Below are 14,463 nucleotides of genomic sequence, written 5' to 3'. Positions count from 1 at the left end.
CGCTGTGAGTTCGAAGCCACTCTGAGACTACATAGTGAATTCCAGGTCAGCCTGAGCTACAGTGAGACCATACCTCAGAAAAAACAAAAACAAACAAACAGTAGAGGCAGAAGTGGTCCAAATATGTAGTGACTAATTGTTGGGCAAGGTGGGTAAACTATCTACCCAAGGGGAATGTTGAAAGCTTCAGAATTTTTTTTTTTTTTCTTGAGACAGCATTTCACCTTGTAGCCCATGGTGGTTTTGAACCTGTGACCCTCCTGCCTCAGCTTCCCAAGTGCTGATATTATAGGGGTTCATCAGCATGCCTGGTATAAAAAGAAGGGAATCCTGCCACATGCTGTTCTGTGAATGAACCTTGACTGCAGATGCTCAGAGAAGGCTAGGCAGTCACATAAGGCAGAAGTGGCACAGTTCCATTCCTGGGAGTCTCTGAGAGCACGTTAGAAGACAAAAAGTGAAGTGATGGTGTTGGGGCTGTGGGCGAGGGCAGTTTCAGACTGACATGGTCTGGATGGCATGCTGGTTGCCCAACACTGTGGGTGTACTTAACACCTTTGCAGTGGATGCTTAAAATTAGCTAAGTCCATGGACTAACAAAATTAAAATGAAAAAGAGCTACAGTTAGCTTTAATTTGAATGCACACTTGGTCATGGTCCTCCTTAGCAGCTGGCTCATGGACGAAGGACCTGGTCGGCTCCTCCAGTGGCTGTGTTGGCTGCATTTTAGCTGAATGTCTTATAAACATTGCGAGGGTGGCTAAGAGCCAGTGGTGGTGGCTGAGTTCACCTCACCCCATCCTCCGGAGTCTTGGCCAGCTACTTGCTGTGTTCTTGAACTGTGGCCAGCATAGAGCTGGAAGGCCACTGTGGCATTGTCCTCAGAGGTGTGTTTGTGTGCAGTACCTTCCTCAGAACAGCTGTGTTTCCTAGGTCACTGTATTCATTATCATGGGAGGTAAATACCCAGGATAGATGTGACAGGTGGGGGACCAGGCTGGAGAGAGCTGAGAATGATGGCTGTGGTGCGTCCCCTCCATGAAGGTCTCCTGTAAACCTCATGCACTGCTGGCTCAGCAGGGAACTTACCCATGTCTCTGAATGTGTAGGCCTGAAGTGGTTGCTAGAGGAACTCTAGAAGTCTCCCATACACCCTCCACCTGGACTAGAGTTGTGCCCACCCTCCCTGAGCTGTAGGACTCTCTACCCCACACTTGAACCACACATAGCTCTCCCAGTGGTGGTAGGAGGCAGGGAGGCCCTTGAGCAGGCAGCTCCGATGTGTGCTGTGTTGAATACTTACCTAGCAGGCCCCTGGGTGTGATGGCGCATGCCTGTGATCCCAGCACATAGGAGGCTGAGGCAGGAGGATCATGGGGGTTTGAGGCAAGATCTTGCTCTGCGCTCACTACATCGGCAAGACCCTGCACATGCCAGCGCGGCTCCTGGTACCAGGCAGCTCCTGGGCAGCACGGCCACTGCCAGTGCCACTCTTGCGCTTGCGCTTGCTTCCTCTTTCTTTTCACTGGGTTTTAACGTGGCATTTTTACCAGTATTTATTTGAACCCTTTTAGGTTCAACAATATGAGAAAAATACATTGTCGGTACAGAATTATCTGCTGGAGTATCTTCATTATCATCATCAGTGTATTCATTATCATCATCATCTTCATTGCTGTGATGTGAATTTGAACCATTCACGGAACAGTTCAATGACTCCTCACTTGGCCATTGAACAGTCTTGACCGTCTACCATCATCCTTCTGACAACTTTGGAGAGGGAAGGTGTCAGATTCTTGACACATTGCCTTCACATCTGTCCTTTGATCTTCCCTCTCCTCTTCAGAAGATGTTGCATCTTCTCCATTTGTAATCACAGAGTCAGGCTTACTGTCAAGCTCACCCAGCAATTCTTCCTATCTTTCTAGTTCTTCAAGTAGAGCCCAAAGTTCATTATCAGCAACCAAATCCTTGGGTCTTACATCATTAGCAAAATCTGCTTCAAAAATATCCAAAGTTTTTGGTTTGGAATGAGGTTTGTGAGCAATCCGTGGTTTTCCTTTAAATTCAAAGTCAGTTTTAATTTCTTCTCTTATGTCTACAATATCACCTGCAGCATTGCTCATTTTCTGCAAATCTTTGTAAATTCAACTCTGGATTCAAAATTTTTCATGACTTTTAAAAAATCATCCATTGTTTTTCTCACATGTTCTTTCCGGTGCTCACGCAAGCCTATAGCCTGCTTTGCTGAGCACTTTGCAAACCAGTTGTCCCCAAGTAAAACCATAACTTCATTCGTATGGACAAGTTTTCCTGGCATGAAGGCAAAAGGGCCAAATGATACCATCACATTGTAAGAGAACTTGTCAGGCAAGGTATTGAGTCTTTCTTGAAGGGTGTTGTAATCATCTTTGACCTTCTTCCAATGCTGGATTTTCTCCTGGCAGTTAGTGACCACCTTTTCCTGCTCCTCGCGGAGCCGGGCCATGGCCGGGGTGTGCAGCGTGCCCGGGGCCTTCGGGCTCATGGGCCCAATGTTATGCAGGTCTTGTAAAGATAATGACAGCCACTATAAGGCCACGAAACTAGTGACCACTTTGTATCTGGGAGACGGCATTCTAAAGCACTCCTCCCTCTCCGCTGGCTCTTACATTCTTCTACCACCTCTTCCACTGTAGTCCCTTAGCCACTGGAGACATCTTGTTGTCTCATTAAGTCCAACATTCAGTGTCACTTCTCAATACTTTGATGAGTTGTGAATCTCCCCAGCAGCCACCATCTGAAAAGAGAGACTTCTGTACCAAAAAGTGAGAGCAGCACTGAAATATACGCAGATACATTAATACTGAGAAGGGAATTTCATGGGCATAATGTATCCATGTAACCAAACAACAGTAGTAACTTCCCAGCCATAGGCTTTTGACTAGGATTTCAGTATTAGGCATGAATTTCCTTCCATGGAGTAGGCCTCAAATTGAACTAGAAAACACTTGGTTCTCCCCATAACAGACATGCCACTATTGCTCGAGGGGCATATCTTGCCTATGTAGGCAGTTGTGTAGCTTGCAGGGTCCACTGCTGGCTGAGGCTGCTGATGACTTTCTCCCCCAGAAGGCTGCAAAGCCCTCCCAGCACTGTGACTGCTAGTCAGCACCATCTCTCTTGGGTGACTGGCTGCAGGGTACAAATACATTCTGCTTTGGTCAGCGTTGCCCAATGATACTTGTGCTGTGCCTGCTCCCACACGAGAGTGCTGATGCTGCCAACACATGCCAGCAAATGTGTCTGATGCCCTGAGTGCTTCCCCTCATGTCTCTGAGTCATGTGGGTTACATGTCATCTTCCCCCACTTTGATCCATTTACCTAAGGCCAGAATCGTGTTTGGTTAACTTTGACCTATAACACTAAGCCCCAGCTTTGGGCCTCTTAGATGTTCAGTCAGGCAATAGAGAATGAACGAATAAATGATTGAAGGAAGAAATTAATGAATGAGTGAGTGAATGAACATATAAATGAACAAATAAGTGAGCAAATGGATGTACAGGCAAATGAAGGAATGAACAAATGGATGAATGAACAGATGAATGAGGTAACAAATGAATGAATGAATGAGCATTCTCAGGCTGTGTCACTCTGAGACAGGGCTTGGCTGGAATATCAATGGGGAAGGCCTCTATATGAGCCATCAGGGGGGTGGTATGGTATGAGCTGGAGGGCACGCTGAGGGGGTGACTGCTGTTCAGAGCCAGAGGTTGGGCCTCGTGGGGGTTCACAGGACGCTGGCACAGAAATCAGGAGTTTATCTGCTGCTTGCGAGTTCCATACCCAACTTGTCTGCTAGCTGCTCTGGCTGGGGGGCCATAGGGCACCCCACTCTGGGGGTTTGTTTTGTTATTTTCTTTTCCTGGCAAGGAGGACATGCCAGAAAATTTGAGTTAAATTTAAGTTTTTTAAAAGTTTATTTATTTATTTGCAATCCAAGAGAGGAAGGGAGGGAGGGGGAGAGAGAGAGATTAAGCAAACCAGGGCCTTCTGCCTCTGCAAACAAACTCCCAACACATGTGCCACTTTGTGCGCCTGGCTTTACATGGGTACTAGGGAATTGAACCCCAGGCCATCAGGCTTTGCAAGCAAGCACCTTTAATTGCTGAGCCATCTCTCCAGCCATTAAGTTTTTAAAAAATATTTATTTGCAAGAAGAGAAAGAGAAACAGAGAGAGAGAAGAGGAGAGGAGAGAAAGAAAAGAGAAGAGGCCCACTGGGGCCTCTAGCCACTGCAAACAAACTCCAAATGCATATGCCCCTTTGTGCATCTGGCTAACGTGGGTACTGGGAATCAAACTCGGGTCATTAGGCTTTACAGACTAGTGCCTTAACCACTGAGCAATCTCTCTAGCCTTCTTAAGTGTTTTTTTAAAATTTCATTTATTTATTTATTTGATAGAGAGAGAGAGGATGAATATGAGCATGCCAGGACTTCTAGCCACTGCAGTTGAACTCCAGATGCATGTGCCACTTTGTGCATCTGGCTCATGTGGGTACTGGGGAATAAAACCTGGGTCCTTAGGCTTTGCAGGTGAGTGCCTTAACTACTAAGCCATCTCTCCAGTCCCCCTTAAATTTTTTTAGTGGTACTAGGGATTGACCTTGGGCCTCACACCTACCAGGCAAGTACTTACCACTGAGCTGCACTCCCCATTCTTAAGTGGCTTCTAAGAACTTGCTTTCATGACTAATTGGAAGCAGCTAAGACGAGGGGACAGTGTTAAAGGCCAGTTGCCCTCTCACCTGCTCAGGGGATGTCCAGTCTTGAACCCTGGGTCATCTGACTGACTTCTGTTCTTTTTTTTTTTTTTTTCTTTCTTTCTTTCTTTTTTTTTTTTCCTTCAAGGTAGAGTCTCACTCTAGTCCAGCCTGACCTGGAATTCTCTCTGTAGTCTCAGGGTGGCCTTGAACTCATAGCGATCCTCCTAACTCTGCCTGAGATTAAAGGTGTGTACCACCATGCCCAGCTCCCTCGGTTTTTTTCTACTTCTGCCAACCGTCCCCAAATTCGTGCCAGTCACCATGACCTTAATCCATGAACTAGGGTGCATTAGCAGTATCTCCAGAGGCTGGAAACAGACCACCACTGCAGAAGCTGTTGGCGTGGCTTTTTTCCCCCTTGTGATGCTAAGGATGGAGCCAGGGGCCTCATGCATACCCGGCAGGTGCTCTGCCACTGAGCGGTGACGGGCAGCTCATTTGAGACCTCATCTTGGGAGCCACCGCCCCAGTAGGTCTGTTAAGCAGTAACTGAGGCCACGGAGTGAAAGCTAATGTCCCAAGACCACCTGTGAGGCGCTTATTCGCCCACCCCACCCCTGGTTCAGATGTGAAGGTCATGGCTGTCCCCATGTTCTGAAGAGCTGGGGTCCACCACAGGGCACTTGGGTGGTAAACTCCTTGCTGCTGGGTTCTTTTGGCAGAAAGGAGTGGGACTTGGTGGCAGCCAAGAGACAGGTGCCCACGTGCCCACATGCTGGCCCCAGCGTAGCTTAGGAGCCTCCTGAGGACCTTCAGGTGGTTCTCCCTGCTTCTGCCCTAGGGGAACCTGCCAACACTGAGGCCGTTTCGGGGAGTCCCCAGGTCTGTTCTGCCACTGTTTGAGGAAGGGTCTCACCAGGGTCTCTCTGGTTGGGGCTTAGTATGTGTTTCTATATCTAGACAGCAATCTACTGTGAAGTGTGTGGCCAGATGGGAGGAAGAGACTGAGGCAAGACTTGGTGTCAGCCCTGCTCATGGTGCGGGTAGTGGCCAGAGTAGCCTTGCCTGCGCTGGGGGCTCAGGGCTCTCTTCTTCCTCAGGTCCGTAGCATGTTCTGGTGGGTCCCCTGTTCCTCAGGGAGCTGGCTTGGGGAAGACCTATCTCCTTCATGGCAAGGTGCCTCCTTCTGTCAGGAGCACTGTGGCAGGAGCATTCAGCTCCTGGGTAGAGGTTTTTTTTTTTTTCTCTTTTCTTTGAAACAAGGTCTCACATAGTCCAGGCTGGCCTTGAACTCAGGTCAGTCAGTCTTCTTGCTTCAGTCTGCCCAGGTGCTGGAATTTCAAGTACAAGCCACCATATCTGGCTCAAGAATATTTTGTTTTTTTTTTCCCAAGGTAAGGTCTCACCCTAGCCCAGGCTGACCTGGAATTCACTCTGTACTCTCAGGGTGGCCTTGAACTCAACAGTCATCTTCCTACCTCTGCTGCCCAAGTACTGGGGTTAAAGGCATGTGCCACCACGCCAGGCTTGTTTTCAGTTTTCCTTCTTAGAAGTTAACAACATCCTTAGAATAGTGTGTGCAGGCTGGGTGGGGAAGGGGAAGACGTGGTGAGCATGGCAGAAGCAGGAACACTGGACTATTGCACAGGTCCCCGCGGCAGGAAGAGGGCCAGGAGGGTGCTGGAGGGAGCTGCATGCATCCCAGGTTCCAGGCATTTTGGAGGGAGAGACCCTAAGACCCTGAGAGCTGAGGGCTGAGTGGGAGATAGCAGAGGCCTCAGGATTGACTCAGCTTCCCATGAGCAGCTCACCCATTGTCTCAAACACACACACATGGGTTTCTTACCAAAAAGTTTCCTAGCTGGGCATGGTGGCACACGCCTTTAATCCCAGCATTCAGGAGGCAGAGGTAGGAGGATCACCATGAATTCAAGGCTACCCTGAGACTACATAGTAAATTCCAGGCCGGCCTGGACTAGAGTGAGACCCTACCTTGGAGGGAGGGGAAAGCTTTCTTAAAAATCACACCTTCTTACTACATACCTTTACAGCAAAAGAATTTGGGGCATTGGTCAATTGGGACCTCCAAACTCCAGGCTGGACTGTCCCCTGGGCTGTCTTCCTTGGTGTACAGGTGCCACAGGGCTGGTGACACCTGGAGCCTTAGGACTCAGTGTCATGACTGACCCGCGGGCCTGGGTTGTCAGGCTCTGGTCCTGTCCCAGAACTGGGCCTGGGGCACGATCGGCCTCTGGTCTGTGTGACCAGAGCTGTGTTTTTAACCTGGCTGTGTTTGCTGTTATTCCTCCAGGAGGAATTGGGTTTTGCAATTCCCTAGGAAGGAGTCAAGTTAATGATTGCTTTGGGAAATTGTGGTGCCTGAGCTGGCAGGTGGGGGAAGACCAGGAGAGTTTGGGGGCTTGTCCCAAGTGGGAGGAAGGACCTGCATAGTGGGCTCCATTTCTGAGACTTCCAGGAGGCAGCTGGCCTTAGAGCCTCAGTGTCCATGCATGTGGCTTTTCTGGTCCCCAGCATCCCAGGGCGGGATCACCCATTGTGTAGAGCTTCTGGTCAGGGTGTGTTGGGCTCCTCTGGCCCATGTCTCAGTAGAACCAGACTGACCTTAGTTGCAGTGAGGGTCTTACCCCAGGGTCCCTGTTTTTCTGCATGGCTGGCTTCCAGCCCACCTCAGGCCAGGAGCTTTGGTTTGTCTGGTGGCCAGCCATCCCACCCTCACCCTGGTAGCTGCCCAGCTCTGCTTTATCTTAGAAGCCAGCATGCTCCCCATAAGTATTTGGGGCACACCAGGTCTTCCTCGCACCCCAGCAGGGGACTGTTATTCTCATCTTCCTGCATTTCAGGCTCCTGGGCTTCTTGTGGCATTCCCAAGGTATTCAGGTGGCTTCCTGCAGAGGTGTCTCCTGCACATCTGGCTTTGTCCTGGCCTAACCTCTGTTGTAAATTCAGTGTGGTAGTGAGCAATTGTGAGGCTGAGGCAGGAAGATTGTGTGAGAGGGTTAGGCCAGATAGCGTACCGCCATAGCTAGTGAGTCTCTGTCCCTGTCTCTCTCTCTCTCTCTCTCTCTCTCTCTCTCTCTCTCTCTCTCTGTCTTTGAGACAGGGTTTTCTTGTGTAGCCCTTGCTAGCCTGGAACTCACTGTGTAGACCAAGCTGGGCCTGAGTTTGTAGCAGTACTCCTGCCTCTGCCTCCAAGTGCTGGGACTGGCATGTGCCAGTGTGTGGGCCTGGTATGGCTCTTTTTTTTTTTTCTTCAAGGTAGGGTCGCACTCTAGTCCAGGCTGATATGGAACTTGCTCTGTTGTCCCAGGCAGGCCTTGAACTCACAGCTATCCTCCTACCTCAGCTGGGATTAAGGGTGTGTGCCACCACACTTGCCCCCTCTTTTTTTTTTGTAAAAAGTGTATCATGGTAGAGAGCTTACTTCATACTCATTTGCTCAGGCCCTGGGTTCAATCCCCAGCACTTCTAAAAGAAAAAAATTAGTATCCTCTAGGGTGAAGCAGCTGAGGCAAGCCAAGCTATAAAGAAAAGAGGTGTGTTCAGCTTGTGATCTTGAAGGGTATGCCTCTGCTGAAGGGAGGCCACAGCACATAGTCTCTCCCAAGAGAGCTAAGGACTTGTCATGAGGCCACAGTTCTTAAAGGTCCCTCATATTCTCACATGGCCTTACTGGGGACCAAACCTCCAACCCTTGAATCTTGGGGTCATGATCTCAGCCAGAACCCCTCCCTTGGTTATTGTGACCTTGCTTGGAAACAGCAGGTGTTTTGAAGGTGGAGATCTGATGGACGAATGAGAAACACTAGAGAAAAAGACATGCAGAGAGGAAGGGAGGGGACAGTGAAGGCAGAGATGGGAGTGACACAGCCACAAGCCAAAGGATGCTGGAGGAGGTGTCGGGACCATCCCTGGAGCCTTGGCAGTGCAGGGCCCTGCTGGCTGGTTTAGACACTAGGCCTTCGCTGTGGAGGTTCCTGCAGATGCACGTCACACCATGGTGTGCAGGGGGATTATAGCCAGCTTCCTGATGTGTGGTCATTGGAGGGGCCTTGGGACCCATGAGAGATGCCTTCTAGACTGTGGTGGGTGGAGGCCCAAGCTGAAGGCAGAGGTTTATCATGGCCTCTGCTGCAAGCTCCTCCTGGCTCGTGCTGGCTGCTGGAAGGACAGTTCAGGGAGCCAGGGCTTTCCCAGCCCTCAGCCCCCTGGCACTGGTCTCACCTTCCTCGGTCAGCGCTGAGCCTGGGCTGGAGGCCTGGTGTGACTTCCTCTGGTGGGAGTCCTTCACTTGGTCCTGCTGCAGAGCTGTGCTCCAGCTAGGAGGTGCAAGTTTGTTGAAGCCAGACTTTTTTCTGAATTGAAACTTTTGAGATTCGCCTAGCTGAAAAATAGGTGAATTGTTGGCAAAGTGTAAAATTTTTCTGTTACACTTGTCCCCAGGCTTTGCCAAACTGGACCCAAAGAACTTAAGCCCTTGGAGGGCTCAGAAATACTGTCTCTTAGACCGGCCTGGAGCTCAGAGGGACAGCATGCTCCTGGCATGCGTGCTGGCCTAGGTTCCATCCCAGTGCCCCGAAGCCCCGTTCCCAAGCCTGAGTGGAATTGGAAGCACCCACAGGATGCTTAGTCCTTTGGGTATTGTGTTTCCCACCCCAGTGTGGCCCACCCATCCCGGACATGCGTGTGGATCTCAGTGTTCCAGGACCCGGTTTGGCTTCTTCCTTGACACATGGCTTTGGAACTCCTGCCAGGTGCCTGGCGCTGCCCAGAGTGCGCAGTGTGGAGGGGGTTCCGCTCTTGGGGGTTTGTGGCCTGGCAGGGAGACACAATACACAGGATGAGTTAATTAATGTGAGCGGGAAGGCAAGTGAGTTCCATGAAATAAACAAAGTAAGTGAAGGAGCCTAGGGTCTCTTGGGCGAACTGGGTGGGTCTTCCTGAGAGGAGATACACAAGCACAGATCCCAGGGTGACCTTGACCATGGAGCTACCTTGGGAAGCATGTTCAAGGCAGAGAAAAAAGCCAGTTAAAAAGGGCCCTGGCCCGGGAGTGGTGGCGCACGACTTTAGTCCCAGCACTTGGGAGGCAGAGGTAGGAGGATCACCATGAGTTCAAGGCCACCCTGAGATTACAGAGTGAATTCCACGTCAGCCTGGGCTAGAGTGAGACCCTGCCTTAAAAGGGCACTGGGGCAGGGGTATGCACACACATGGGAGAGCAAGGCATTTGGCTGGGCTAAAGGAGGGAATGTGGACAGGAGGGCCAGAAAGGCCACTAGGGCCGGACCATAGGCAGGGACTTACAGGTCATTGTTAAGAAAGTTACTGAGCATGGTAGCACACGCTTTTAATCCCAGTACTTGGGAGGCAGAGGAAGGAGGATTGCCGTGAGTTCCAGGCCATCCTGTGACTACATAGTGAATTTTAGGCCAGCCGGGCCTACAGTGAGACCCTACCTCTAAAAACTAAAAACAACAACAAAAAAGTTACATTTATGTTTTTTTTTTGTTTTATTATTATTTTTGAGAAAGAGAGAGTGAGTGAGTGTGTAGGCACACCACGGGCTTTTGATGCCGCACACAAACCCCAGATACGTGCTCCACATCGTGCAGCTGCTTTCGTGTGGGTACTGGGGAGTCAAATCCAGACAGGCAGGCTTTACAAGCAGGATCTTTAATTGCTGAGCCATCTCCCCAGTGCTGCTTTTCCTTTTTTGAGACTAGATCTTGCTATGTAGCCCATGTTGGCCTCTTAACTCACCATGCTTCTGCCTCAGCCTCATGAGTACTAGAATTACAATCATGTTAATTTAAAATTATTAAATTTTATTTTAGTTGTTTATTTGAGAGAGAAAGAGAGTGTGTGTGTGTGAGAGAGAGTTAGATTATAGAGAGAATGGCTGCTGCAAACAAACTCCAGACGCATGTGCCACTTTGTGCTCTGGCTTATGTGGATCCTGGGGAATTGAACCTGGATCCTTTGGCTTTGTGGGCAGGCACCTTAACTGGTAAGCCATCTCTTCAGCCCTAGCATGCTAATTTTATATTGAAGACACAGAACATTGATTCCTTGCCTCCATCTATCTTAGAGCAAGTCACACCTGTTTGTCACACATTCCTGTGGCCTTGATCCTTGACCTCACTGTAGGCCCACGAGCAACAGTGCAAGGCCTGTGGTCGAGGCTCTGAAACTACCTGCAGAAGATCCTTCCCCTTAAAAGATAGAATTATAAATTCTCTCTCTGTTCTCTCTCAAGTAAAAAGAAAACTAAAATTAAAAAAATTAGAATTGCATTGCAATGATAGATGAACCTTACTCCATGTCTCCCTCCCACCTGCCTCTGATGATCCAGGTTGGTGGGGTTTACTTTTGCCACTGTGGTGATATTTCCACAGGGATTTGTTTCAAAAGGGAAACCAGGGGCTGGAGGGATGGCTTAGCAGTTAAATAATTTTTTTTTAAAGGGAAGTCAGTAGCTTTTGTGTATTTGATATCTTTGCATCATGAGGCTGCTGTCAACCCTTTCTTCTTTGTAGTTTGCTTTTCTTCCCTTGATTCTTGTAAAAAATTGGGATGGGGAGATTGCCCAGTGGTTAGAGGCGCTTGCTTGTGAAACCTGCCAGCCTGGGCCCTCATGAAGCTAGATGCACAACGTGGTGCGTCTGCAGTTTGTTTGCAGGAACAAGGGGCCCTAGGGTGCTCATACTCACTGGCTTTCCCCTTTATCAAATAAATGAAAAATAAATTTAAAAAAATTATAGGGCTGGAAGTTTAGTGGCCTAGCATGCCTGAGGCCCTGAGTTCCATACCTAGTAGTGCATTTCCATGCACACACACACACACACACACACACACACACACACACACACTTTATGGTACACCTATATGAATATATATATGCATAGAAATACAATTGTACTGTTAGGTCCATGATAGGTTTTCACTAGTAGCCCAGGCTGGCCTGGAACTTGCAGTCCTCCTGCCTCATAAATGCTGGAATTATAGGCCTGACTACTTACCCTAAAAATTTTTTTGAGTGATTACACTTGGAATGTGGTAATTGAGGTGCAGTGCAATATGGGCCACATTCCCCCTGGAAACCTACAACTCTGACAGTGGTTCTGAGCACAACTGTCCCAATGGATACTTCCCCACCATGAGAGTTTGTTACCCAAAAAATCATTGAGAATTCCGTATGAGGCCACGCGTGTGGACTATGACACATGGATGCTGTGTTCAGACCTGATCCCTATCCCCATGGGTGTATATACAAGAATTCCAAACTCTTAAACAGTCTCCGCTCCTTTTTCTTCATCCTTCCTCCTCCTCCTTTTGGTGTTTTTGAGGTGGGGTCTCACTCTAGCCTTGTTTTTCAAGGTAGGGTCTCGCTCTAGCCCAGGCTGCCCTGGAATTCACCAGTAGTCTCAGGGTGGCCTTGAACACATAGCAATCCTACTGCCTCTGCCTCCCGACTGCTGGGATCAAAGGCGAGCACCACCATATCCAATGTTTCGGTGCATTAAATTTTTTTTAAAATTTATTTGCAAGGAGAGAGAGAGAAAGGGAAAATGAATTGGTGCACCAAGGTTTCAGCTGCTGCAAATAAAGTCCAGATGGATGTGCCACCTTGTGCATCTGGCTTACATGGATACTGGAGAAATGAACCTGGTTTATTAGGCTTTGCAGACAAGCACCTTAACCACTGAGCCGTCTCCTCAGCCCCTTGTTGCATTTTTAAAAAATATTATTTATTTGTTTACTTATTTGAGAGAGAAAGAAAGAGAATGGATGTGTCAGGGCCTCCAGCTGCTGCAAATGAACTCTGCATGTGCCACCTTGTGCATCTGGCTTACGTGGGTTTAAGGGAGTTGAACTGGGTTCCATTGGCTTTGCAGGCAAACACCTTACCACTGAGCCATTTCTCTAGAATGCTTGTTGCATTTTTCTTTTTCTTTTTGGTTTTTCGAGGTAGGGTCTCACTCTGGCCCAGACTGACCTGGAATTCACTATGGAGTCTCAGGGTGGCCCTGAACTCATGGCGATCCTCCTACCTCTGCCTCCCGAGTGCTGGGATTAAAGGCGTGTGCCACCACGCCCGGCTGCTTGTTGCATTTTTAAAAAGCATTTTTATTAACTTATTAGAGAAAGAAAACATGGGCATGCCAGGGCGTCTTGGTGCTACAAGTGAATTCCAGACATTTATACTGTTTGGGGCATCTGGGGATTTGAACCTGGGCCAGCAGGCTTTGCAAGCAAACACCTTTAACTGCTGAGCCAGCTCCACAGCCCCTCAGTCATTTTTCAGTACTTTAGCCTAATTGTTCTCTCCTCAGCTGCCCTCTGCCTGCGGGGCCTGGGCTGGGGGTCACCTGGGCCAGGTGGGAAAACACTAATGTCCCTAGGACTCACCTTGGCTCTCTCTCCCCACCTGTGTCCCAGGGCTGTGATCTTTGTCCTAGGAAAAGGGGCAGGAAGGGGACAGAGTGACAGCATCAGCACTGAGGCTGCAGCTTCACACTTATCTGGTCGGCTGCTGTAGCTGGTCTCTGTGACTGAAAGACAGCAAAGGCCGGGCCAGGCAGGGCAGAGTCCACCCCCAGCGGGATGGGTGTGGGGCAGACGAGGGAGCTTCACTTCCTGCAGACTGAAGGGGTCTGCCGCCCAGTGCTGTGCGCCTGTCACCTACCTGAGCTCGTTCAAACCTCCCAGTAGCCCAGAGGCGGATGCTGTTTTAGTGCCCCTGTCAAGACCTCCCTTGTCACATGGAGAGAGCATCAGGGACAGGTGTGTTGGCCAGTGAGTGGGAGGTGTAGTGTGGAGGGCAAGGCCCGGCCTGGGACACTGGGGATTCCTAGCCCGCTGTTGTCAGAGTCCTGGGTATGACTCGCCCTGTTTGTGTTGACTGGCCGCACAGGTTGTGGGTGACACTGTGACACACAGCTGTAAGAAGACAGGTTTATCAGCGAACAGCCCCACGGGCAGCGTCCTTTTTCCCTGCACTGCAAGATCTGGCATGCTGTGGCGTGGCAGCCCCGGCCCCATTTTGCCCTAGAACAGACCGAGTTCCAGAGGAGCCAGCTTAACTCTGGCTGTTTGGGGACAGTGGGAGTGGCTGTCCTTGTCCTGGAAGGCCATGTTCAAAGACGGTGGGCAGTTACGCAAGTTGCCCTGACCACCTGGCTTTGCGACATCTCTCTGACCAGCTAGGGTGTGGGCTGCTTGCTAATCCTGAAGCAGAGGAGAGGTCCTGAGTCACAGGCCAAGGGACAGTGGTCTTTTCCTTCAGTTTTGTGAGCAAATTGGTAGTTTTTGTTCTTTTGAATTTTTTTTTAAATGTTTTGTTTTTCTTTATTTATTTGAGACAGAGAAAGAAATAGTCAGGGAGAGAGAGTGAGAATGGGTGTACCAGGGCCTTCAGCCACTGTAAACAAATTCCAGATGTATGTGCCCCCTTGTGCCTCTGGCTTATGTAGGTTCTGGAGAATTTATCCTGGGTCCCTTGGCTTTGTAGGCAAGTGCCTTAACCACTAACCTGTTTCGAGCTCCCCTTTTTTTGAGGTAGGGTTTCACTCTAGCTCAGGATGACTTGGAATTCACTCTGTAGTCTTAGGGTAGCCTTGAACTCATGGCTATCCTCCTACCTCTGCCTCCCAAATGCTGCGATTAATGGCATGCACCCCCATGCCTGACTTGTT

At 49.4% G+C, this 14,463-nt stretch overlaps 1 protein-coding gene and 1 pseudogene across 4 annotated transcripts in view; one reads left to right on the top strand and one right to left on the bottom strand.

The window, feature by feature from the left end:
* Scarb1 (scavenger receptor class B member 1) overlaps window positions 1-14,463 on the top strand; it is a 93,253-nt gene that overhangs the window by 36,761 nt on the left and 42,029 nt on the right. The window lies entirely within an intron of this gene.
* LOC105944776 lies at window positions 1,409-2,488 on the bottom strand (annotated as a pseudogene).

Source organism: Jaculus jaculus, chromosome 13, assembly GCF_020740685.1.
Source record: "Jaculus jaculus isolate mJacJac1 chromosome 13, mJacJac1.mat.Y.cur, whole genome shotgun sequence".
NCBI lineage: Eukaryota > Metazoa > Chordata > Mammalia > Rodentia > Dipodidae > Jaculus > Jaculus jaculus.
The sequence above is the reverse complement of the archived record's forward strand: the minus strand, read 5'-3'. Positions and strand labels throughout refer to the sequence as shown.